The sequence below is a fragment of the Canis aureus genome, chromosome 32, assembly GCF_053574225.1.
Source record: "Canis aureus isolate CA01 chromosome 32, VMU_Caureus_v.1.0, whole genome shotgun sequence".
Classification (NCBI taxonomy): domain Eukaryota; kingdom Metazoa; phylum Chordata; class Mammalia; order Carnivora; family Canidae; genus Canis; species Canis aureus.
The window spans coordinates 22,264,777-22,291,382 of NC_135642.1; the positions used below are offsets into that span (position 1 = coordinate 22,264,777).

A 26,606-nucleotide genomic window follows, 5' to 3' on the forward strand; every position below is an offset into this window, starting at 1 on the left:
TGGAGTCTGCTTCTCCCTCTGCCTGTGTCTCTGCCTCTCTCTCTCTCTCTCTCTCTGTCGATCATGAATAAATAAATAAATAAATAAATAATCTTAAAAAAAAAAAAGAAAAATACGTTAAGTATATCAAGGAAATTGTTTCCTAAAAGAACTTCCAGTGCTGCTGGCATTGATTTGCATATGCTGATTCAGTGTGACATGCTTTATGAATTAGTCTGGCTGGAAGTTTACAGATTAACAGTAATTAGGGTTTACAATGTATTAAGTAGAGTTACAGTCATTTTTATCAATCACATTCACTCTAACCAAACCCCAAAAACTAATAGGAACCATACTCTTTCCCTTATTCAGAAATTTTCTTAACAGTCTCAGATCTGTTCTGGACAGTATGCTGAATTTACTGTTTTCCATTTTCCAAAGGAGGGATTCACTGCATGGGGGAGGGGTGCCATATCACTCTTTTCTTTTCTTTTCTTTTCTTTTCTTTTCTTTTCTTTTCTTTTCTTTTCTTTCTTTTCTTTTCTTTTCTTTTTCTTTTTTTTCTTTTCTTTCTTTTTTCTTTTCTCTTTCTTTCTTTCTTTCTTTCTTTCTTTCTTTCTTTCTTTCAGATTTTATTTATTTATTCATGAGAGAATAGAGAGAGAGGCAGGGACACAGGCAGAGGGAGAAGCAGGCTCCTCACAGGGAGCCCTATGTGGGACTCATCCCTGGACCTGGAGTGATGCCCTGAGCTGAAGGCAGACACTCAACTGCTGAGCCACTGAGGTGTCCCCCCGCTTCTATTTCTATTGCCTTTCACTGAATAGGCATGCAGCATTCAGCTCTGGCTAGGTTGGTCTATAGTAACAAATAAGCCTAGATCTCAGTTTACTTCTTGTTCACATTTCATGTCAGCACCTGTGGTTGGCTGAGGTGCTGACCCATGGAACTCTTATTCTACAACCCAGCTCAAGCAGAAGGACCAATCTCCATTTGGGGTATGCCATTCTCTTGGTGGAGAGAAAGGGGAAGCATACTAGTGGGAAACATGAATGACTCTTAAAGCTTCCACTCAGAGCTGTGCTGTTGTTTCTTCCACTCACATTTCATTGGCCCAAACAAGGTCTGTGTTTATAAACTTTGAGATTACAGTATGACAACATCTGTGTGAAGAAAAAAGGAAAAACACATTACCAGATCATAGCCAAGCCTGAGAATGTCTACAGGAAGGCGTTGCAAGTCACATAGCACTGGGTAGGGCTGTCCTGTCCTTTAGAGGACAGCAAATATTTGGGAAAAATATTTCAATCTACCACAGGCCTTCAGTGGATTTATCTTTTCACTAATTTATATAAATCTAATTTTCAGGTTTTTCCCTTCTTTAAGAATGTGTTTTTCTAACTGTAAGCAAATAGTAGCAAGCCATAAAGCATAGTCTTTTTAAAAAGACAGCTCTGTCTCCATTTCAGGATGAGCTTCACTGTGTCTTGTCCTGTGGAGCCAACCCTCTCACAGCTGGTGTTTATATCTGCATTAGGTCATTGGCTGGCATTTACAGGCAAACCCTCTTGTTCTATGTCCTATAATGAGAAGAGGAGAGGGAAGGAAGGATTCAGTATTCATATATTTACAAATATTTATTGAATATCCTGCCTGTGTCAGGTACTGTTGCAGATGCTAAAGATAGAGGGGTAAATAGCACAAAGTCCTCCATGAACTTACACTAAGTATACAAGCAAGATGATATTAGGTAGAGACAAGTGCTATGAAGACAGTAAGGAAAGGGGAGAAAGACATGGTAAGGTGATCAGAAGAGGTGACACTTGAGCAGAAGCTTCATTAAAATGAGGCATGAGTCATGAGTATTTGGGAGGAAAAGCATTCTCCTGTGTAGTGCAAAAATCCGAGGTGGGAAAGTACTTGATAGTATTGAGAAACCTCAGGGAAACCAGTGTACTGGAGCAGAGTGAGAGAGTGTGGAAGGAAATAGTCACAAAAGAACTTATAGGGGTGGTAACTTGGGATTTTATTCAAAATGTGATGAGAGGCCATGAGTGGTTTGGAGCAGGAAGGTGACATGATGTTTTTAAATCAGAAATTGCTAGTATAGAGAACAGATTGTAGCAAAAGTGGAAACAGGAAGGTTCTATTTTTTTTTAAAGATTTTATTTATTTACTCAAGAGAGACAGGCAGAGAACACACAGAGGGAGAAGCAGGCTCCATGTAGGGAGCCTGATGCGGAACTCCATCCCGGGACCCAGGATCATGCCCTGGGCTGAAGGCAGGCGCTAAACCACTGAGTCACCCAGGGATCCCTGGAAGGTTCTATTTTTTTTTAATTTTTATTTATTTATTTATGATAGTCACACAGGGAGAGAGAGAGAGAGGCAGAGACACAGGCAGAAGGAGAAGCAGGCTCAATGCACCGGGAGCCCGACATGGGATTTGATCCTGGGTCTCCAGGATTGCGCCCTGGGCCAAAGGCAGGCGCCAAACCGCTGCGCCACCCAGGGATCCCGGAAGGTTCTATTTTTTACAGTTTTATTCAATACGAGGATATTATTCTTAACACCTCTGGTCCCATGTGTAGTATTTTTTATTTATGTTTTAAAGGTTTGTTTGAGAGAGAGAGAGAGCATGAGGCAGGGAAGGGCAGAAGGAGAGAGTAACTAGCAGACTCTGTGCTCAGCGTGGAGTGCCACGCAGGGCTTGCTCTTATGACCCTGAGTCAGGACCTGAGCCAAAACCAAAAGTTGGCCACTTAACCGACTGCACCACCCAGGTGCCCCCACACATACACGTGTAATATTTAAATCACAGAGGTTCAGGAGATTCATGTCTGTAAACCTTGTGGTTATAATACATTACTATTTGTCTGAGGAATGGGGGAAAAACCCAGCACCAAATCACATTATTTTAGAAAAAAGCAACTAAAAAAGATTTAGACATTTGTAGGAAAAAATTAAAATGAAAAGAGAAAATACAAGGGTACCTGGGTAGCTTGGTTAAGCATCCAATGCTTGATTTTGGCTCAGGTCATGATCTCAGGGTCATGAGTTGGAGCCCTGTATGGGGCTCTATGCTTAGCTCAGCACGGAGCCTGCTGGATATCCTCTCTCCCTCTCTCACTTCCCCAAATATGTGCACACACTCTCTCCCTCTAAAAAAAAAGAGAAAAAAGTATATTGAAGGTATTCTTAGCACCCCATATTGGAAGATTAGGGAGAGAACATGTCATAGATTCAGTCAGTCAAACACAGAATTAAAAGCCCTTTCTGCCTAAAAAAACCAAACCATGAAGATGGTTGTAGTCCTTTGCTTTTCTTGTTCAGGAACTCCATTTTGTGATTTTCTTCAAGGGTGATACCCCAGAGGTGTCAGAGGAATTCACAAGAGATTTGCTGGTAAGCCAAAATACCTATATATTAATTTATAATGAGATATAGAAGTATCCAATGAATCCAGATCAAATGAATCTCTCATCCAATCAGAGTACAATGTCCCTGGACTGTGTTAGAGAATTTTTTTTCACCTACCATGCACATGGTCACAGATTATCTTACTTTCAAGAATTTAATGAGATTTAGGAGACACATTAGTCTGATCAGCAGTGGAAAGCATGCTCGAATTTGAGTCAGGACACTCATGCTTTATTTCTGGATCTCCAATTATTGATTGTGTGACCTTGTGCAAATTACTTAACTCTTCTGGGCCTTAGTTTTCTCATCTGTAGAAATGGAAGATACAATATATTCTTTGTAGGGTTATTTTGAGGATTGGATGAAATATTATAAATGAAGTGCTGGTACAGTACTTGGTGTGGATTAAGTACTCAGTATTCATTGAACCTGAGTTCTGGAGGAAGCTGTTCTCAGTTGCTGTCTCCAAGAATATCGAAGAAATCCGTAAACACTAAAATGCTATAGAAAATAAGATTAAAAAAAAAAAAGAAAATAAGATACAGCGGCTACAAGAGTTAATGTTGATGGTCTTCTAAGAGTGCTTGCAACCTGGAAGGGTTTTTTCCTTAAAAACTCCAAATCATCAGTGATTTTCACTTCAGGGATTAATGGGTACTAGTTGCACGAAATTCCAGGGTGTTTACTTTACCTAGGGCGCTTCTGCTCTAAAGGGAAGATGTAAATGACAGGAGAGTTTAACCATTAGTAGGTTTCCACACTAGGAGTAGCTGGAATGTACCTCAAGCAGGCATGTTGTCCTCTTCCTGGTTGCATTCTTCAAAGGTGTATCAAAGCTGAGCATTACTCCTGGCAATGGTTTAGTCATGAAGAGCAGGCCAGAAAAATTACCGAGTGACTAAGGGGAGGAATGGAAAGCCATTGCTGTTCCCTCTTCACAGAGCCCTGCCAAAAGGCAGCCGTTTTGTATGTTGTATGCCACCTTGGAACTGCCCTCTGAGGTATTCCCACTCTCGTCTTCCCCTCCAGGCTACCTATGTGTCCCACTTCCCTCCTTTGAGCAGCACTGCTGTTCCGCCCCCCCCCCCCATATTAACCCAGTTTCACCACCTGCTGTAGAGCTTGAGGCTGGAATGGAAATATGGGTTGGGACCCAAACTGGGAATATAGGGGCCATCCCTCTGACATCATCCCTGGTTGCATGCCCAAGGAAATCACCAGGGTCATTACGCCCTTGAGATGAAATCTGCCTGATTTATGCCCCTAAGTGTCTTCGCCTTTGTCTACTTTTCCAGCAGTTTTTCATGACGAGTTTATTGGTCTCGATGTCAAACCCTCGCATTAGCAAGCAAGTGCACAATACAAGCCGTGCCTTGTGTGCCTCTTTAATAAAAGTGAAAAGAGGAAATCTGTAGAGCCTCGAGTTGCTGTTTATAGCCCCCAAGGTCGAGGGTAGATGTTCCCACTAGTCGAGATCGTTGTCCCCGGCTGGAGTAAGGCTTACTATCCGCAGTTTCTTATAATGTGGTGCCTGCCGATTGCAAAGACTAGGGTCGGCGCTGAGCGTCGCCCTCCTCGCTTGGACTACAACTCCCAAGATGCCCCGAACGCTGCGAGTGCGCACGCGCGCCTGTGGCGGAGGGGGAACCAGCAGCACCGACAGCGCGGTCGGGCTGGGGCGGTCGCGGGGGAGTGGGTCGGGCGACTCCCAAGGAGGCAGACGCAGGCGGACGGGCGGGTGCTGGGGACCGAGGGGCAGGCGGTCCTCGCGGGTCTGTGAAGAAGGTCGGCGGCCGCGGCGGGTGCCGTTCAGGTAAGCGCAGCCGGGTGCTTTCCGGGAAGTCCGTCTGCGGGCGCAGGCTGGGAGCCGCACCGGCCATGGTGGCTGAGGAGGGAGAGGCTGCTGCCTTGCACCGCCGGCCCGGCTCTCCCGACCTACCGGTGTCTCGGGGCGCGGGGACTCGGTGGTGGCTGCTTGCGGTGGGGCGGGCCGGGCCGGGCCGGGCCGGGTGGGGGCTGCGGGGCGCCCTGGGCGTCGCCCGCGGTGGAGGCGCGCGAACCCCCGGTGGCCGGTGAATCACTCGGGGGCCCGGCCTCCCCGGGTTCGCGACCGGCCCCTTCCCGTCCCGCCGGAGCGGTGCGAGCCCGCCGTGCCGCTGCGCCCCTTCCACTCCACCGAGGCGCAGCTGGGGGACGATCCTCTGAAGGTTTCCTCGCCGAGACTCCTTCAAAGGCTTCTGCAAAAAGAAAGAAAGAGAAGAAAAAAAAAAAAAAAAAGCAAACCCCAAAACCTTTAGGTCACACCCTTTTGCGGGCGGGGGGGTGGGTGGGTGGGGATTAAAATCTGGCTTGTCTTGCATTCGCTGTTATTGATCTATATCCTCTGCCTTAAAATAAATTCCTGGCTCCTGTGCAGCACAGCTGGATCCAGCTGTAAAGTTTGTGTGTTGATTTGTTTTGAGGACGTGACTGGGTCGTTGTATTTCTTGCTTACAGAGTTGGTGTGTTTCCTCTGCAAGCCTGCAATCTAATTACAAACAAATGGGAAACAGCCGCCTTTTTTTTTTTTTTTTTGCCTTTTTTTTTTTTTTTTTAATGTTTAGTTAAGAATCGCGTTTCCAACTTGCCCTTGGCCTTTCTTAAAACCAAAAGTCGCCTGGTAATGAACACTGCAGTAAAATTTATCCCAGGAGGTCATTTTTGAACAGGAAATAAGCCTGTGGAGATTTAAGTGAGTTCTGTGCGGTCTCCCTTGGTTTGTAACATTTTCGTGCAGCTCATGTTTCTTTTCCTGAGAATCCTTCAGTTTAATTTTTTGGCAGATTAGGTTGGTTGATTAATTAATTGGGCTGTCAAAAAATATACTAAGCTTGGAAAGATAGTTTTGTCCAGCCTCATTTACTCTTTGTAGTCTCTCCCTTCTAGTCCTTGGCACTTTTTACCCTACCGCTTCTTTCAGAATCTATAATCATTTCATTATATTTAAAATTTCTTTCTAATAATTTGTAAGAAAGAAACAATTAAAATGCGAGACCCAGTGTGTTCTGATTCTTTTAGCTTGCTTGCTTTACATCTGCTCCGTATTTCTAGTTTGCACATCTTTTACTTTTTTACATAATCTTTGCACCTCTTGTAGGGCTGGAGCCCACAACCCCGAGATCAGGACTCATGCTCTAACCACCGAGCCAGCCAGGTGCCCCAGGTTTGTTCATCTTTAAAATAGGGTGTGGTTTTTTTGTTTGTTTGTTTGTTTTTTAAGATTTTATTTAGTTGAGAGAGAGAGAGCACAAGCAAGAGGGGCAGGGAAGAGGGAGAGGGAGAAGCAGGCTCCTCACTGAGCAGGGAGCTCCATGTGGCGCTGGATCCCAGAATCCTGTGATCATGGTCTGAGCCAAAGGCAGCTACTTAACCAGCTGAGCCACCCAGGTGCTCCTAAAATGAGTTTATTAGGGGCTTCTGGGTGGGTCAGTCTGTTAAACATCTGCCTTCATTTCAGGTCATGGTCCTAGGGACCTATGATAGGGCTTCCTGTTATGCGGAGAAAATGCTTCTCCTTCCCCCCCCAACCCCCCAAGTAAGTAAATAAATATTTTTAAAGATTTTATTTATTTATTTATGAGACACAGAAAGAGAGGCAGAGACACAGGCAGAGGGAAAAGCAGGCTCCTCTCAGGGAGGACTTTATGATCCCAGGACCCCAGGATCATGCCCTGAACCAAAAGCAGACGCTCAACCACTGAGCCACCCAGGCATCCCTAAAATCTTTTTTAAAAAGTAAAAAATAAAATGAGGTCATTGGACCAGATGACCCCAAGATTATTTTAGCCTTAAATATCTCTGATTTTTAAAATTCAGTTATTCATTCAGGAAACCCCACATTTGTCATTCCAAGCCCTGTGTAGGCCTAAAGGAACAAAAATGATTTCCTGAGGATGTTACTGTCCCGTGCTCAATTTCTTTTGATCATATTTTTATGACTAGTTCCAAAGTTTTGTGGTCTTTCCTCCAGGCCAAATTCTACAGTTTGAATAACTTCACCTAAAGTTAAATACATAGATCACATTAAACACATCCAAGTCACATCCCATTACAATGATCAATTTCACTCTAGGCCTGGGTGGCTCAGTTGGTTGAGCTCAGGTCATGAACCCAGTTCATGGGATGGAGTCCTACATCAAGCTCCTTGCTCAGTGGGGAGTCTGCGTCTCCCTCTGCTTGCCATTCTCCCTGCTTGCATCCCGTCCCCCCGCCCCAATAAATCTTTAAAAAAAAAAAAAAAGATCAATTTCACTTTAATCAGAGATTTTTCAAGTCCCAGTACTGGTCCATTTAAATAAAACACAGGTTCAGTACAACAGAAAGGACCTGAAGGGTGTAGGGTGGTGCTTCTCAGACCTTAATATGCATAAATGACCCAGGATCTTGTAGGTTTGAAGAAGGTCCCTAGAATCTGCATGTCACATAAGGAATGCTGTTGTCTCTCACACTTCAAATATCAAGGGGTTGGAGGTGTTTGAAGGTGTTTATAATGACTGGTACTGATTGCTATGATACTAAAATACATAGCAATAGCTTTTCCCAACTCTCAGTTTTTAAAAGTAATTCTGGTCATTCTAACAAAAATAAGTGCCTTCACAAGTTTTTTTCTCCCTTTTTTCTCCTCTGTCCTTCCTTTCTCCTTTCTCTTTGCTGTGTTGTCTCAGCTTTTTTTTTTTCTTATCTTCTTCCACCCTCCACTGTTCTCATTCGATTAATTCAGTAATTCACTAATTCAACAAATATGTGTTTTGTCCCATCTTAGGCTGATGGTGAATACAGACATAGAAAACATAGTTTTTGGGAACTTATTCTTTCTGATTTTAGGCATGTGTACTTGTTTAATAGTTTAGAGCACTATTGTAAGAGCCATGTGTAGGGAATAAAAGCCTGTAGTAGGTATTCAAAAGGAGAGATCTTTTACAGTTGTGGGGCTGGGAAACAAAACTATCTTTTTTTCTACTCACTGGTCATCGCTGCTTCCCTCCCCTCCCCCACCCCCCTAATGTTTGAGTCTATTGTGACAAATCTATATAAAAATACAGTACAATTTTGTAAATTTATTCAAAACTTGTGGTGAGCTGGCTATATGAAAATCAATTAGTGATCTCATAGGGAGGGTGAGGGGTGGTGGGGATAAAAGTAATCTGGATAGAGACCAAAAGAGGGAGAGGAAAAGGTAAGAAGAAGGAAAGACAAAAGAGATCCTAGTAAAACAGGAGAAAAGGGCTTTGTGGGTTTTTGGGTGTTAGTCTGATGTACCTAGTATATATTACTAATGCAATAAGTCTTGTTATTTAGGCTGTATTTTCTTTTGAAGATCCAATTAGTGGGGTGCCTGGGTAGCTCAGTCGGTAAAGCGTCTGCCTTTGTCTCAGGTCATGATCCCAGCCCCAACTGAGCAGGGAGCTTGCTTCTCCTGCTCCCCCCCTTGCTTATGCTTGCATGCACACTCTGTTTCTCTCTCTCAAATAAATAATTTTTAAAAAATCCAATTAGCTGACAAACTATCCATCATGCTTTTCAGTTCTTAAATTTAAATATGTATCGGCTCTGTCTTGATTAAAATAGTTGAGGAGGGTATTCTTTTTTAGGCTGTCATAGTGCCTAAAGTATTATTATTCTCCTTTCAGTGACTTTCCTTGAAGACGTTTGTCATACTTAGTCTCAATTTTTTTTTTAAATGTTGTTACTCTTTTTTTTTTTTTTTTTTTAATGTTGTTCTTTTAAGTAATCTCTACACCCAGTGTGGGGCCTGAACCTGCAACACCAAGCTCGGGAGTCATGCTCCACCCACCCAGCCATTTATTCTCATCTTTATAGAAGATCCACTCAACTGTAAATCACAACCTTAAATTCATATTGAGAGGAAAATGCTACAGAAAACAGAAAAGTCTACTGGACTTCTAACAGTCCATTAGGTACATATTGAAATTGTGAAGAATCAAACCAAATCTGCTATTTATGCAATATTAAACATGAACACATATTCTAATATCTGTGTCTGTAATCCATTAGGTAATTTGCAGTAATGAAGGAATGGAGATGTGAATAATACGGAGTGGCAAATATTTGAAAGTGTATGTGTCTATTATATTGTAGAATTTCATTTAAAACAAAATTATGAACTTCTATCTTGAAGCAGAGTGCTACTTTGTATTTTTATTGAGGTATGATTAGCATTCAATAAAATGCACATATGTTAAGCATCTAGTTCAAGGAGTTCTAACCATTTTATACACTGTAACTTTACCAAAATAAGATGGAAAACATTTTTATCACTGTAGAAAGTTCTCTCATGCCATCATTTTTCTAGTCATTTTTCTCACCCACTCTCCTCCAGTGGAAGCAACCAGTTTCAGCTCTGTATTTCTGACACCATAGATTTGTTTTGCCTTGTCTTGGACTTAACATAAATGGAGTCATACAGTAGTATATGCTTTTTGTGTGTCTGGCTTCTTTCATGTAATGTTTTTGAGATTCACCTGTGTTGTGTCAGTGGTTGGTACTTTTTAAAAGATTTTATTGAGAGAGAGAGAGAGTGTGAATAAGTAGGGGGAGGGGCAGAGGGAGAAGGAAAAGCAGACTCAGCTCTGGGCTCAACAGGAAGGGAGCTGGCGGGGTGGGGGTGGGGCTCAATCCCAGGACCCTGAAATCATGACCTGAGTCAGAGATGCTTAACCAACTGAGCCACCCAGGCATCCCACTTGATACATTTTTATTGAGGAGTAGTATTCCATTGTATGAATATAGCCTAATTTCTTTATGTTTTATCCTGATGGGTGTTTGGGTTTTTTTCCAGGATTGGGTTATTAGAAATAAAGTTGATATGAACATTTCCTTTACAAGTCTCTTGTGGATAGATATTTTCATTTCTCTTGATAAATACTTAGGAGTGGAATTACTGAGTCATAGGGTGGATGTATGTTTAACTTTATTTAAAAACTGCCCCACAGTTTTCCAAAGTGATTAGAGTTCCAGTTGCTTCACATTTTTAACGTTGCCAAATGTTAGTGCTGTCAGCCCCTTTTATTTTAGCCACATTGGAAGCTGTAAAATGGTACCTCGTTATTATTTTAATTTGTATTTTTTTGATGACTAAGGATATTGAATGCTTTACTGGGTAGTAATTGGCTTCTCTTCTAAAGTATCTGTTAGAGTTTTTGCCTATTTTTTCACCGGGTGGTTCATCTTTTTATTGTTTGTAGGAGTTCTTTATATATTCTGAGTACAAGTCCTTTGTCAAATATACAATATTTTTTACCTAGTCTGTGACTTTTCTGTTTACTTTCTTGATGTTGTGATAAGCAAAAATTTTTAATTTTTATGAAGTCCATTTTATCAACTTTTAACTTTATGGTTAGTGTTTCTTATGCCTGTCCCCAGTGTTGCAGAGAGATCCTGTTTCCTTCCAAAAGCATCGTTGTTCTAGGTTTTACATTTAAGTCTGTGATCTGTCTCAAATTAATTTTTGTGTTAAGATGGGAGGTAGGGGTTTAGGTTCATTTTCCCTTCATACAGATATCTGTGGTTCCAGCAACATGGGTTAAAAAATTTTTTCCTTTCTCGGTTAGATGGACTTGGAATCTTAACTGAAAATCAGTAGAGCTATTTTCTATTTTCCTTGTGCTTTTATTTTTAGTTTCTTAAGCATGGGCCCTATATCTTTAAAAACAAAAGGAAAATACAAAAAAAAAAAAAAAAACCTTTTATGCCCCTCTTCCAGACTGCAGCTACCCTGAGATTGATCCAGAGCTGGTTACCTTATATTTTCTGATGGAGGAATGCTAATAACGAATTTGAATTTGAAATGGCTTTCCTACTCCAATTTAGTCCTTTGTGTCGCATTAATTCCTGAATTTGTCATGTAACAATTTCTAAAAAGGTTGGTTATTTTTTCTCCCAGATTGTATTGACTGATAACATAAAACAATATTATTTTTTAAAGAGTGTCACCTCAAATGTGAGGTAGGAAACATGTTGGGATTCGGAGCGAATGGCCAAGAAAGATTTCTTGAGATGTCTTTGGTGCAAAACAGTGTTTGTTTAAGCACGAAGATGGGACATGGGCAGAAAGCTGCACTGGGTCATGAGGAGTGGCCCATTATATACTTTCAGGTTGGGAGTGGGTTAAGGATGACGTAAGTCTCTAAGGGAGTTTGGAAGCAAGGTTTCCAGGACCTTGATGGGGCTAGCTATTGTTAGGAAAAGGTCATTTATTCCTGTCCAATAAACCTTAGTCATGAGACCCTTCATATCGGTTGGTTATATGCTTGGAGGTGATTGCCAACATACATCTTGGCGGGTAGAGGTAAGGGAAATTTCCAAATGAACTTTCATACTCTAAAGTAGACCCACAAGATCCTGGGGGTTGAGCTAAGATTGCCTTTTGCCCCTAGCAAAGCATTAACATCAAGGCAGCTGAGTTCCTAGAGAAATGTCACTCTGCCTATCTTAAGGACTTGTCAGTGGGCTGCAAGTAGTAAGGAAACTTAGTTTTCCTTTGCCTTTGTTTCCCACATCCCACTCAAATTTTCACTCCAATGTAACTATTTGAATTTTTCCTCATTTTCTTCCAGATTTTGTTCATCCATATCCATGTTTTTCTATGGATGTAACCATAATGTACCCGTTCTTTTCAAATGCTGAGCAATAATCAGTGAACATTGCCTTCCACGTGTGTGTTACTGTTGTTAGTAAAGACAAAGCTGGAGACGGAGAAAAGACCAGTTAGGAGACTTACCAGTGGGGAATATTGAATCCAAAACTTAAGTAAAACAGAAACGAAGATTTTCAGATAGATTATATTTCTATGGAAATATGGGACAGCTCTGGTTTCTTTATTTTCTCTTTATTTTTTAAAAAGATTTTATTTATTCATCAGAGACAGGCAGAGAGGCAGAGAGAGAAGAAGACTCCCTGTGGGGAGCCTGATGCAGGACTTGATCCCGGGATCATGACCTGAGCTGAAGGCAGACGCTCAACCACTGAACCACCCAGACACCCCTTATTTTTTCCTCTTTAATATATAACATCTTTATTGAAATTCACACACCACACAATTCACTCATTGAAAGAGTACCAGTCAGTACCTTTTAGTATATTCACAGAGTTGAGCAGCCATCACCATAGTCCATTTTAGAACATTTTCATCACACCAAAAAAAGAAACCCCTATTTATTAGCAGCTGCTGCTGGCTTTCACCAGCTTCTCTTGTCCCTCACCACCCCCACCCCCCAGGCAACCATTAATCTGCTTTCTGCCTATTCTGGATATTTCATTAAAAATGGAATCATACAGCATATAGTTTCTTGTGACTGATTTCTTTTGCCCTTATACTCTTAATAGTTTGAGAATCATTGAAATACAGACAAGTTTCCCTCACAGATGTGCACACTTTTTGACCTGTAAGGATATACACTCCCTCAGGTACATATGCTCAAACACCTACGCCTACTCACTAAAGTACACAAACACACCAAGACAGACTTGCAAACTAAGGTACTTGATACACAGAGATAACCCTTTACAAATAAACAGTTTTCTATCAGAGCATATCTAAGCACTAAGATCACCACAAGTACATACAAGTGAATACAGTTTCTGAAGTGTGTGAGAAAACATGGATGACAACCTGGCAAGCTGTGAGAAAATGAGGGCTCAAGGGACAAGAGTGAATGAGAGTGCGATGGCAGTTTGAATTTATTTCGCGTGTAATCTCTCTGGGTGTTTAAGACACTTCCTAGAGCTTTTAGTTGTTTCAACCAGAAGCAACGGTCTGACACTTATATATTATTTAATATGTATATAGACCTATAGGCAGGAGTTTTGGAGTTCCTGAGCCTATTGCATAGCAGTCCTTTTGAGCAGGAGGTTATTAATTGATATTGTAAGGTAAGGGATTTCCATATGGAAAACAGTAACTAACAAAATATTTTGGTTCCGGGATCCCTGGGTGGCGCAGTGGTTTAGCGCCTGCCTTTGGCCCAGGGCGCGATCCTGGAGACCCAGTATTGAATCCCACGTCAGGCTCCGGGTGCATGGAGCCTGCTTCTCCCTCTGCCTGTGTCTCTGCCTCTCTCTCTCTCTGTGTGACTATCATAAATAAAAAATAAATAAATTAAAAAAAAATAAAAATAAAAAAAAATATTTTGGTTACCTCAACTATATATGTTATAAGTCTGGCATCTATTCAGAAAGGCCTTACTCTAGGGCAGGTATGGCAAAATTTGAAATAATAAACCCCAAATTTATTTTTGTTCATGGCAGGTGAATATTAACCAAAGTTAGTATTCTTAAAGTACTCTTTCCTGTTTCTTCTTTAATATGGTCACTGGGGTATTATAGCTGCTTAGTGGGGGAGTGTGGGAGTAGGTGGGGTGGGATGGTGGTAGGGAAAAATGCTTCCTTAGATTGGCAAATATTAGGACACCTGAGTGGCTCAGTGGTTGAGCATCTGCCTTCCCGTTCAGGTCATGATCCCAGGGTCCTGGGATTGAGGCCCACATCAGGCTTCTCTCTCTGCCTATGTCTCTGCCTCTCTGTGTGTCTCATGAATAAAGAAATAAAATCTTTAAAAAGTATATTGGCAATTGTCAATAAGTATGTGATTATTTGTAAGTCAAGCACATATTTTCACCTCTGCAAGGCCTTGTTCGTACCCCCTTTACACCTGCCTTTACTTTGTCACTTTGAGCCTCCATTATTACTCCTCCTTGTCAAACAGCCGCCTTTTTTTTTTTTTTAAGATTTTATTTATTTATTCATGAGAGACACAAACAGAGAGGCAGAGACATAGGCAGAGAAAGCAGCAGGCTCCATGCAGGGAGCCCAATGTGGGACTCGATCCTGAGACTCCAGGATCACGCACACCCTGTACCAAAGGCAGGTGCTTAACCGCTGAGCCACCCAGGTGTCCCTCTTTTTTGTTTTTTAATTCAATTAATTAACGTATAGTGTGTTTTTAGTTTCAGAAGTAGACTTTGGTGATTCATCAGTTGCATATAATACCCAGTGCTCATTCCATCAAGTGCCCTCTTCAATGCCCATCACCCAGTTACCCCATCCCCCACCCACCTACCTCCCCTCCAGCAACCTTCCGTTTGTTTTCTAGAGTTAGGAGTCTCTTATGGTTTGTCTCCTTTGCTGATTTTGTCTAATTTTATTCTTCCCTTCCTTCCCCTATGATCTTCTGCCTTGGTTCTTAACTTCCACATATGAGTGAAATATAATTATCTTTCTCTGACTGACTTGTTTCACTTAGCATAATACCCTCTAGTTCCATCCACATCATTGCAAATGGCAAGATTTCATTTTCTTTCATGGCTGAGTAATATTCCATTATATATGTGTGTGTGTGTGTGTGTGTAGATATATACGGATATATATATCTATATAGATATATATATACAGATAAATATATCTACACACAAACAGCCCCCACATCTTCTTTATCGATTCATCTATTGATGGACATCTGGGCTCTTTCCATATTTTGGCTATTCAGACAATCTTTCTACTCTCCTAAGACATTGTACTGCATCCCAGGTGAACTCCTGGGTATAGTTTGCTCTCCAGAGAGTAGCACTTTTCACTGCATTCAGCTCCTTAGCCTTCCTCCTGCCGTATCCTCTTTTCTTTCTCTCTTTTCCCACTACCAAAACCTTAGTACTGGCATATATCTCCTTTTGAGTAGGATACCAGGGAAGCCTCTTCAGATAAATGTTGTTTGAACTGTCCCTGAAAGATGTGAAAGGACTTAAACCTGAGAAAAGGGGAAAGGTGTAATGAACCGTGTGATCGGAGGGCTGGAAACAGAAAAACAAGAAACCGTATGACTTTGACCAGAACACAGGGTGTGTGAAGATCACTCTTTCTGTTTTACTTTTCTTCCTCTTCTTTTGCTGGCTCATTCCTATTTGTTCCCCACCTGCACTGTACTTTGATCTCTTTCCTTAGTATATACTTCTCCTCCTCTTTCTATCTAGCTAAATCTGTCCTTCCCTGACCACCCACAGTGATCTCTGAACTTTTGTAGCGCTATTTACCAATCCCATTCTTCTATCAGTTAATTTTATATTGCTTTGATTTTTTTAAAATAGCTTTATGTGCATGTTTCATTTTCCAAAATAGAGTATTTTAGTCAAGGCTCTGAGGTCTTAGGGAACACAACCTACTTAAGCTTCCAGAAAGTATGGCAGGGCTGGGAGTTGTAGTGGATTGTTATTGTAGACCACTGAGCTTCCTTACAGCTGGGTTCTCAGCTGGAACCCAGAGAAGGCACTTGGAAAGCTCCTGTACTCTTTCCTCTGCCTTCAGGTTCCTTTTGTGCCTCTGCTCCATTGTAGGACATTAATTTGGATTTTTAAGAATACTATGCAGTACAATATTTACCTATCTTGATTACTGAGGTGTTTCTTGTTTTGTTTTTTTGTTTTGTTTTGGTGTCCTCTTAAATCACCCAAAACAAGTGCCTTTCTTCCTTATCCTAGACTCAGCCCTGCTCTATCCTCTCTTTTTGGACTGGCTTTCTCATGGTTTTTGCTTTCCCCTTAGCTTCAGCATAAATGTGACTTAAACTTGCTGTGATGCTGACTCCAGACTGGATGACACGTGAACTCTCCATTTAGGTTTTGTTTCCCAGCTTTCCGTATTCCTGGTGAAGAATTGGATTGCTCTATCCTGCTAGGACTAGGGATATCCCCTACACCAAATACCTATGAGAGAGGAGGCATTAGTGGTTGGTTGCTTAGACCTTATACTAAACAGGACCCGGGATAAGGGTGGTCCCAGACAAGGACACTTAGGGTTGGTCATCCCCAAACGTGCTTACTTTGGTACCTGACATCAGAAGGAAGTGACTGGGCCTTTACTTTTTTTGTATCTCTACTGCATCTAGCAGATAAACAGCTAAAAAGCGCTGTGTTTCTTATTTAGTATCTGGTTATTGCTATGACTTTCTGAACATTTGACCATTAGGATTAAACATGAGCATAACAGACCAATCAGAGCAATATTCCATTGTATACCACATCTTCTTTATCCATTCATCTATTCATGGATGTTTGGACTGCTTCCATATCAGTATTTTTGTATCCTTTGGGTAAATACCTAGTAGTGCAATTGCTGCTATATCATAGGGTAGTTCTATTTTTAACTTTTTGAGGAACCTCCATACTGTTTCCACTCTGGCTGCACCAGTTTGCATTCCCACTAACAGTGCAGGAGGGTTTCTTTTTCTCCATATCCTCACCAACACTATTGTTTCTTCTGTTTTTGTTTTTTTTTTTTTTAATTTTAGCCATTCTGACAGGTGTGAGGTGATATCTTTATGTACTAACCCTATATCAGATATAGCTTCTGCAAATATCTTCTTCTATTTAGTAGGTTGCCTTTAGTTTTGTTGATTGTTTACTGTGTAGAAGGTTTTTGTTTTAATGTAGTCCTGATAGTTTATTGATAGTTTATTTTTTTTTTTGATAGTTTATTTTTATCCTTGTTTCCCTTGCCTCTGGAGACATATCTAGAAAAGTGTTGCTATAGTCAGTGTCAGAGAAATTACTGCTTGTGCTCTCTTCAAGGATTTTAATGGTTTCAGGTTTCACATTTAGGTCTTTAATCCATTTTGAGTTTATTTTTGTGTATTTGAAAGAAAGTAGTCCAGTTTCATTCCTTTGCATGTAGCTGTCCAATTTTCCCAGCACCGTTTGTTGACAACTGACCTTAAATGGAGTCCTTCAAACTTAATTTAACTAAGATGATTTGGAGGATATAGAATTTAAAATTCATTGTGTGCATTGAATAATATTCTGTGCCATTGACTTGCTTTCTGTGGTTGTTGATGTTTATAGGTTGTTGGTTATTGCATTAAATTGTTCCACAGTTTTGTGTTTTAGTTATTTTATCCTTCTCTTTTGCCTCCAGCTGTGGCTTCTTGTTGCCAAGTACTGTCACTTTAGTAATTTGTTTCTGTTAATGTGTAGTGTGTTGTAATATAAAAGTAGAATCATGGTAGAAAGTATTTTATAGAGGCAGTGTGATGCAGTGTAAAAAGCGTGCATTTTGGGGTCAGGCTCAAATCTCACATCGATGTTGAGAAAGAAGTTATATATCCTTGGGCAGGTACTTTATTGTCTCTGAGTCTCAGTTCATTTATGAAATGAGGATAGTAGTATTTTGCAGAATTAGTATGAGGAGATGTATATGGTAAAGTACCTGGCGTATAAGGGTATGCAAATAAAAGGTGATTCCTTTTTTCCCCTATTATATCGGAAAATGGCCAATGGCCTCTTGTTTATTGGAGAAACTCAGATAAATGAAAGAAATGTGTTTTTAAGATGTAAGATAAAGACCGTCTTATTCTATCACTTAAAAATATTATTTTTCAGTTGGTGTGATAAGTGTTAATTTGAGAAATATTATCCTGAACTTTTGTTTTGGGTCCTCTCAGCAACCTCCTCCTCTTCCTTGCATTAAATTGCCTTTTCTTCTGTGTGGCTTTCTTGATTCCCCTTGTTTGCTATTAAAGGAAGACTGTCGGGATGGGACGTGTGGGTGGCTCAGCAGTTGAGCGTCTGCCTTTGGCTCAGGGTGTGATCCTGGTCCAGGGATCAAGTTCCGCATCAGGCTCCCTGTGAGGAGCCTGCTTTTCTCTCTATTTCTCTCCCTTTTCTCTCCCTCTCTGTGTCTCTCATGAATAAATAAATAAAATCTTTAAAAAATAAATAAAGGAAGACTGTCCATCAGCCCCTTTTAAAAGAACCTGTGTCAAGGCAAACCTTATGACCTTTAGGGCAGTAAACCAGGCTTCTTGGCCAATAGCAATGATTTCTAAGACTTCCCTTCTTTCATCAGTTCTGCTTTTTTTTTTTTTTTTTTTTTTTTAAGCTATCATCTTAAATAGCTAGTCTTTAGCTAGTCTTAAATACTAGTTTTTCTTTTCTTTCCCACTCCCTTCCATTTTTCTGTTCTCAGGAACTATTCCCATTAACTGTATGGTCCTCATTATTTAGGTAGTTTTATGTAGTTTGATTTTAATAGTATGTGTATATATACATTTTTCAGAGGTTATCTTTTTGTAGTTTTCATTATTTATAGGGAACTCTCCTATCTTAACATCATGAATGTTTCAGTTTTCTAACCAGACATTTTTTGCCTTCTGTCTTAAAACCCCAATAAAAACCCACGATACCCTCTCTTTACTGGACTGTTGGATGCTTCACCACATGCAGACACTCCAGTTCAAGTCACCCAATCTGTTTTATTTTTTATTTTTTATTTTTAAAGATTTTATTTATTCATGTGAGACACACAGAGAGAGAGAGAGAGAGAGAGGGGGGGGGGGGGCAGAGACCCAGGCAGAGGGAGAAGCAGGCTCCATGCAGGGAGCCCGATGTGGGACTCGATCCCGGGTCTCTAGGATCAGGCCCTGGACTGAAGGCAGCACTAAACCACTGAGCCACCCGGGCTACCCACCCAATCTGTTTTAAGCAATGTTATTGAGGCATAATTTATACCATAAATTTTATCCATTTTAAGTGTACAGTTCAGTAAACCAAATATTCCTTTCAAAAACTCTTCAGGGCTACCTTTGGTCTAGAAGATGGTAGTCAACTTGTTCTTTTCCATCTTTTTTTCCCAAGATCACTTGCTTGGAATGTGTGGGTGTTGCTTCTGGGTGCCACGTGTTTACTTCCAAGTACTACATCTGTTGGTTATTCCTTCAGTTACTCATTCTAAATATTATAGTAACTTGTTAAGAATGAGGTTCTCTACACTTGGGATTCAGGGTCAAGGTTGGAGGGCAGGGAGAGTAGTGCCATTTTCTTGAAGAATGGCTCCTTTTTGCCTGTTGACTGATGGAACTCATTCTTAATATTCTCTACCAGAAGAACTCCAGGGCTTATAGTCTCTCTGATTGGTACTGTAGTCCCCATCCCCCCCTTGAAACATCAGGACACATTATGCATATTGTAGGCACGTGCCTTTTCAAACATTATAACTGCTTTTCCTTGTCAGTCTGAAAATTAATTTAATTGCTATAGCAAAGCTTGGTATGACCCCAGTCTCCTGAAATTAATTAGAGTAAAACTTGTGGTGTCTCTGAAAGTCACAAGTGTGCTGTTTCTCTGAAGGCGTACGAAATGTCTTTACCATACAGGAGTGAGGCATGGTCGGGAGGAGCATGAATTTATATCAGTCAGGGCACCCAACACCTTGAATCGATGGCAAATATTGGGGCTAAATGGTGTGGTGCACCCTGAGCGTTGTTGACCTTCAGAGTAGAGAAGAGACCAAGCAGGGTTGGAAGAGCTAGGAAGGGCTTTGGAGAAGATGGATTTGAGCCTGTGTGTGAAGGGTATGGAGGGTTTGGATAGAATGGAGAAGTGAAATTTGAGGCCCTGGTAGCGAGGATTGTTGAAGAGAAGTATACACCCACTGTGGGAAACAAATGAAGCAAAGGGATGTAGTGAATTTACCTGTGAGACCCTGAGGAAGCCAGCCAGATTACCCCAGAGGATTCCTAGTAATTCTTAGCAAAAGTAGGAAGGTGGAGTTTTGTCAAAATCACATGAGAAACTGTCAAAATACAAACAACTAACAAAGAAAAAATTCTAAGCAAAGAATGAAGTGTAAAAGCACTGTAACAGACTGTAAACAAAATCATTAGAGCAGGAAAACAAGAGCCTAGAGTCAGGCAGGGAGTTTGCTTGTCCCTGGGAGAGAGGGCTTGGTAAGGCATTGTTTTTACTTCCTCTCTTTATAAGGCTCCAGAAATTTCACTAGGTATTGGAATTGTTCCTGGGAAGGGGCAGGGTCCAGATACACAAGGCTTTGAGGGCCTGAGCAGAACTTCAGAAAAGTTGAAGTTCTTTCTCCTGATGTTTCTTTAGGGAAAAGGAAAAAAAACATCCTAAAACTGGCCCCAGTCTAAGTTCAGAGTTTTCAATTATATAAGTAGGGCCTTTGGTCCCAAGCTGTGAAACTTGAGGGAATATATGATCATCTATCTCTTTAAAATGGTTTTACTATTAGTCTCATAGATTGTTAGTTTTTTTTCTTTTACTTTATTTTTTAAAGATATTTTTCCTATTTATTAGAATGAGAGAGAGAAAGATCACGAGGAGAGGGGAAGGGCAGCAGAGGGAGAAGTAGACCCCCGCTGAGCAGGGAACCCCATGAGGGACCTTGGTCCTGGGATCGACACTGGGACCATGATCTGAGCCGAAGGCAGATGCTCAACTGACTGAGCCACCCAGTTGCTCATTAGTTTTTTTCTTAATTAACATTTTGAAATTGTTTTACTACGACTCTGATGGCTAATGTTTTTTGTTGTTTTGCTTTTCTACCAAAGTACTTTCACTGTTTCTGGGAGTATCATGCATAATTCAAAAGTCAAAGACAGTGTTACTGTTTTTTCATATACAGCATCACAATGCAACAAATGATAGGATAGATATATATATATAGTGACTACTGAATAAATGTGTCTTTAGCTTTCTGGTTTGTCTTTAGTTCTTGTGACTCTTTCCAGAGTTATTCCCAAGGCACTTATTTTTTAAAGTTGAGTGATCTTAGACTCTTACATCTGGAAGGACCTTAGGAGTCATTTGTTAACCCTTAAAATTTCTTGTGCTAAAAGGAAAAGTGGACCACATTTGAGGAATAGATATGGATGAATAACGGGGTTGGGTGACCTAAAACTCCTTAGAGTATCACCATCTGAAACTGTTTCTCTATAAAATCTGTTTCCCAAAGGTCTCTTTCCTGAATTCCAAATCTATTTTCCCAACCGGTTTTCCTTACTGTAAAGTCTTTGGAAATATCTCCCAATAATGTCGTATTCTTGAGTATCTTGATTTTAAAATTTAATAAAAATAGAGATAATATGTAGATTTGTTTATTTATTTATTTAAATTATATTTATTTATTCACAAGGGACACAGAGCACGAGAGAGAAGCAGGCTCCATGCAGGTAGCCTGACTTGGGACTCGATCCCAGGTCTCCAGGATCACAACCTGGGCTGAAGGCGGCGCTAAACCACTGAGCCACCCAGGCTGCCCCGTTTAGATACTTTTAAATTTAAAAAGAGAAAACAAAATAAAGAACAAGGCAGAAATGAATGTGCTACTCTAGTATCTTTATTAATAAAATTTATATTTTGCAGTTAGTTTTTTTGCATTCATTTCTATGATTTATAATGTATTGGGAATATGTATTTTCATAAACCATTTCTATTTTATTACAGGAAAATAGAAAATGATAGAAGTTTGCTTTATTTGGTGACTTTTCAGGAAAGCATTTATTAATATGGTCATTCCACTTTAACTTCTTTTCCTCTATTACACAACATTGGCCCATGTTTGACTTCGTTATTTATTCTTTTTGTTGTTTATCTGTTCTGGTTTTTCAAGTTTCTTTTCCTGAAATATTTTACTCTTTATTGTTTTTGTGCTTATCTACCATGATTCAGCTTTCATATATTTCCTTCCTACTTATATATTGTTCATTTTGGCAATGATGAGGACAAGTTACTATTTTTTTCCAAGCTTGAGTTAAGTAGGGTTTCCTTAAGATGACAGACTGTTAGAGCTAGAAGAGACCTAAGGCCCTTGAGCCCAGGGGTAAAGTGACCAAGCTTCATCCATTGGCCACTTCTCATCTGTTGATAGTGGCTGTTTAAGGACTGAAGCGGAGTCTGTGCGCCCTGGGGAAAAGGCTGATTTGCAGTGTCTACTATATGTGGATGTGGATGAGTCCATTGTCAGAACTGGAGCCATAGTTTAATCATTTACCTAAGCAAACGGAGAAGTGAAGTGAATTGCTCATAGTCACAGAGCTCTTCAGCCCAATTCAGTGCTAGGAGCGAAGTGGTAGGTGTTTTCTCCCTAAGAATGCTGGTATGCATTCTGGATTTTTTGTTGTCCTTTTTCCACCTTGAGTAAAAACTGAATTCTGTCAGGAACTTAAGTTTGTCAGTTTGTTGTATCTTTAGGAAAGACTGAGAAGTATTCATCAGGCGGTCTAAAGATAGGATTGTCCTTGGTCTAGCAGAGAAAAGCGGCTTAAGTTACATAGTCTAGCTAAAATTGAGAATTTGCTTTTTATTTAAGACTGAAGGCTTTCTATTAAAACTTAAAAACTTCGTACTATCTTATCCCTGTAATAATCCAACCAGACCCACCCTTCCCAAAAAGGAGGGAAAAGTAGACTTTTATTAGAAAGAATGAATTTTATGTAAAGATCGATTGTTGGTTCAAAACAAAATTTGGTCATGAAGGATTAAAACACTAGTAGCATGAGACAGGATGGGGAGAAACTTTAAGAACTTTTCTTTTTTAAAGATTTTATTTATTATTTGAGAGAGAGTGGGTGAGAGAGAGCAGAGCACAAACTGGGGGAGGGGCCAAAGGGAGGAGCAGACTCCCCCTAAGCAGGGAGCCCAATGTGGGACTCAATTCTAGGACCCTGGGATCATGACCTGAGCTGAAGGCAGATACTTAACTGACTAAGCCACCCAGGCAACCCAAGAACTTTTTATTTTTAGGCATTTGTCTATTGTAATGCTTGCCATTTTGGTCAAGATAGTGCATTATCTTACAACTACAAATAACAATACACACAAAAGACAATAGTAACTCTATACTGTGTCTACGTTAGTGTTTTCTTAATCATTGATTTGGGATATCTTAATATAAAAAATACTCTGACATTGTCCACATCTTGTGGGTTTATTTTGGTGGTTTAAATTAGTTGTGGCAATCCCCTTAGAGCACTTCCTCCCATCCTCCCATGTTTTACCAAAACCTTAACTTTTTTTTTTTTTTTAGGATTTTATTTATTTATTCATAGAGAGAGAGGGAGAGAGGCAGAGACACAGGCAGAGGAAGAAGCAGGCTCCATGCAGGGAGCCCGATGTGGGACTCGATCCTGGGTCCCCAGGATCACACCCCAGGCTCCAGGCGGTGCTAAACTGCTGCGTCACTGGGGCTGCCCAACCTTAAGTTTTTACAGTCTCTAGAATGCTGGGTCAACTTTCATACAAATTATTTCAACGCCTTATTATTCATCAGCAGGCGTGCAGGCATTGCTAATAACCATTATGTATATCTTCATCTAGGTACATCTTGTTGATTTCTCCCAAGATAGTTTCCTCACTTGGAAATATATTTTTCTACAGTAAACCTGTTTTCAGTTTAATAGCAGTTTGCTTCTTAATCTTTACTGTGGCACAGTTGTTGATATGCAGCATTGCTAGAGGATAGGGTTCTACATACCCATGTATGTAAAAGGGAGATGGAGAGAGAGAGAAGAGACATTCCAGTGATGGGTTCTTTTCAGTGTGCCATTGAGGCTGTACTCTGATAGCAAAGTGGCAGGAAGGTCTGAGGGGGAGTCAGATTTACTTTTGCTGTATACCCAACTTTGCTGGTCACCACTTTTGAAAATTGAGAGAGCAACAGTGTATCAAAAGAAAATTAAAAAGTATTAAGTGTGTCCTGATTTTTAACATTAAATCTACACTTGAATATTATAGTCTCTGTGCCCTCTTTCTACTATCTTTGATTCTTGTGATGACTTAAGCATCATTGGGAAGCATTTATGAAGTGGGGAGGAAAAAAAAACTGTTTTATGAAATTTTGTCATTCTTTTCCTCCCTTTCCTATGGTCCCTTTCTCCCCCCATATACCACCTCTCCAGTTCAATGCTCAACCCTACTCCAGGATAGTACGTTAAATGTAATAGGATTTCATGAATGTATACAAATATATTGATTTGAAGATGCAGCAATTGGTAAGGTTGAAAAGGGAGAACTTTTCAGAATGAAGAAAAAAGAATTTGATCTGAGCCCAGGAAATTCAGAAGGGATGAAGCCGAGGAAAGATTTTACCATTTACCTTTTGTTCACTGCGTGAAATTCAGCTTGCTCTCAGCATAATTTCTTCTAGACCTCGCCTTGTTTAAGATTTTGTATATAGTTCAATGCTTACTAACTTAGTGGATTAAGAAAATTCTTGCAAGAGGAAGAATGAGTCATAGCGATACTTCCTTTGGGAGAGAAACAGAAAGAAAGCCCTCATGTTGGTCTCTCCATTATATACTTGGAATCGATTCAGCAGTTTGATTGATGGCTGAGTACTGTTAAGCTTCCCCACGCTACCTCATATCGTATCTGGTTTTGTCCACAGTATGACTGGTAGAAGGCTCTTTTAGGTTAACTAGCAAAGATAAAGAGCTCTGCAACCTTATTACCCCCAAGAGACATGTTCATATGATGTAATTTCTATTTTAAGATTTTTTTGAGTTTGCAACAGTTTTTAGAAAAGCTTCAGCATTTCCTTGCCTACCCAATCTACTTAACAAACCAAAAAGAAGAAGGAGGAGGAGAAGGCAATGACTGTAAAACATTTGCTTCTGAGAAACTGGGTGTGCTAAGGGTGTGACTGTTCTGGCATTCATCAGTGGTGTGCACAGAGTGGTCGCCTCTCTGACCTCGCCCTGGATCTCTGATGCCACAACACCAGCAAGAAGAAGAAAAAGCAAGGAGGTGGGCTAGGGCTGGGAGCTGGTTTGTTGCTTTGAGCTAGAGAAGGAAGTAGGGTGTGTGGGAGCCACAGAGTCTCTCAGCAGTTTGGCCAAAGATTGTTTTGGAAGTGCTATGAGCAACCTGTGAAGTATTTTTTTGTAGTAGTCGCAGAAATTATCTGGCTCCTTTCTACTTCAAGGATGCTCTCAGTGACCTGCTTCCAATTAAATCTCTTCGTTTTTCTGGGCTGCCTTTAGACTTCAGATTTTATTTTCTTTCTTTATGCTTTTGGGATCTATAGATCTCATTTTTAAAAATTCGAGATGGCGTCAGTGGCAGTGGCAGGAAAGATGGGGCTACTTAACTAATCTTGTGTGAGTTGCTTCGTTTCCATGGAATTTTTACACAGAATAATCAGCCACCAGTTTCTCAAACTTCTGTGTGCAAAGCAGCTACCTCATTCAGATGTGCCCCCAACTGGATCAACCATAGCATCCCAGGAACTCCACAAAATTATTTAATATACTGTCTTTTAGGCTTCATTGCATAGAACATGTACTAAACAGAAGGATGGATTTAGCTTCCAATTTTTTCTCTTTGAAAAAGGTCTTATTTGCTATAAAAGTAATACATATTATACATAGTAGTACATATTATATATAATTATTAGTTATAACTAAGAGAAAATAGTTTTTACTTTTTACAAGGTAAATACAGTGTGGATAGTGCTCTGGATGCAGTGGACACAAAGTACATGTTTTGGTTATAATTAGTGTTATCTAGAACCGTAAACTCATCAAAAGGAAATGACCTTATGAGACTCTTAAACTCCCTTGTAGTTGAGGAAGCTGCTGCACAGTGTCCCTGACAGATAGTCATACTCAGCCTCTCCTTTAATAATGCCAGGAATGAATAGATGACTTTTTTTAACTCCAGCCTTCTCCATCAAAGAGAATGTTCCTCAAACCAGCAGAGATGAAACTCAGGCCTGGCATCAAATAAAAGAGCATTTTAGATGTTTTAAATGTTAAAATCTCCAAGTGGAGTTAACTTACTTTAAAATTGTTTCCAGATTAATTCTGAAGTCAGGTTCAAACAAAAAAGAAAACGTAATGTTGATTTGAATTTCTTTTTAACCAAAGCAAATTGAAGCAGATACTTATGAAATTATTGGGTGGTGAGCTATAATCCAGTTCAAATTATTGGGTGGATATTTGGGGGATATTTTGATCCTACCTACTATTATCTACTGTGTATCAACATTAAAATATTTTTTTAAAAAAATTAACATATGTAATGGTTAAAATTTTTCTTTAGCAGGAAAAGATAATGAGACTATCAGTAGTATCTGAAACAAGACAAAGCTAAATAATACTGTGATAAGGGAAAGCTGTGCTGCTAGGTATAGTCTAAGCAGAGGAGGCTACAATTTTTTATATAGGGTTTTTGGAAAATGTGGAATTCTAGGACTGGCAAACTTTTCCAAGGCCAAAATGACATCATCTGTAGAAGCATGATTATTCCGGTGAGTCTGTTTGGTTGGCACTGAGGAGTTTACTGGAGTGATTCTATTCCTGATTGGCTGACTTCAGAAGTGAGACGCTGACAGTGATTGATTGCTTGCTTAGGCAAATCCTTGGTTTT

General features: G+C 40.2%; 1 protein-coding gene across 1 annotated transcript in view; it reads left to right on the plus strand.

Moving 5' to 3' along the window:
• The first annotated feature begins 5,052 nt into the window (after positions 1–5,052).
• TMOD3 (tropomodulin 3) overlaps positions 5,053–26,606 on the plus strand; it is an 82,316-nt gene continuing 60,762 nt past the window's right edge. Inside the window, exon 1 of the mRNA XM_077881114.1 lies at positions 5,053–5,212. The gene's annotated coding sequence lies outside the window, so the exon portion shown is untranslated. The remainder of the gene's footprint in view (positions 5,213–26,606) is intronic.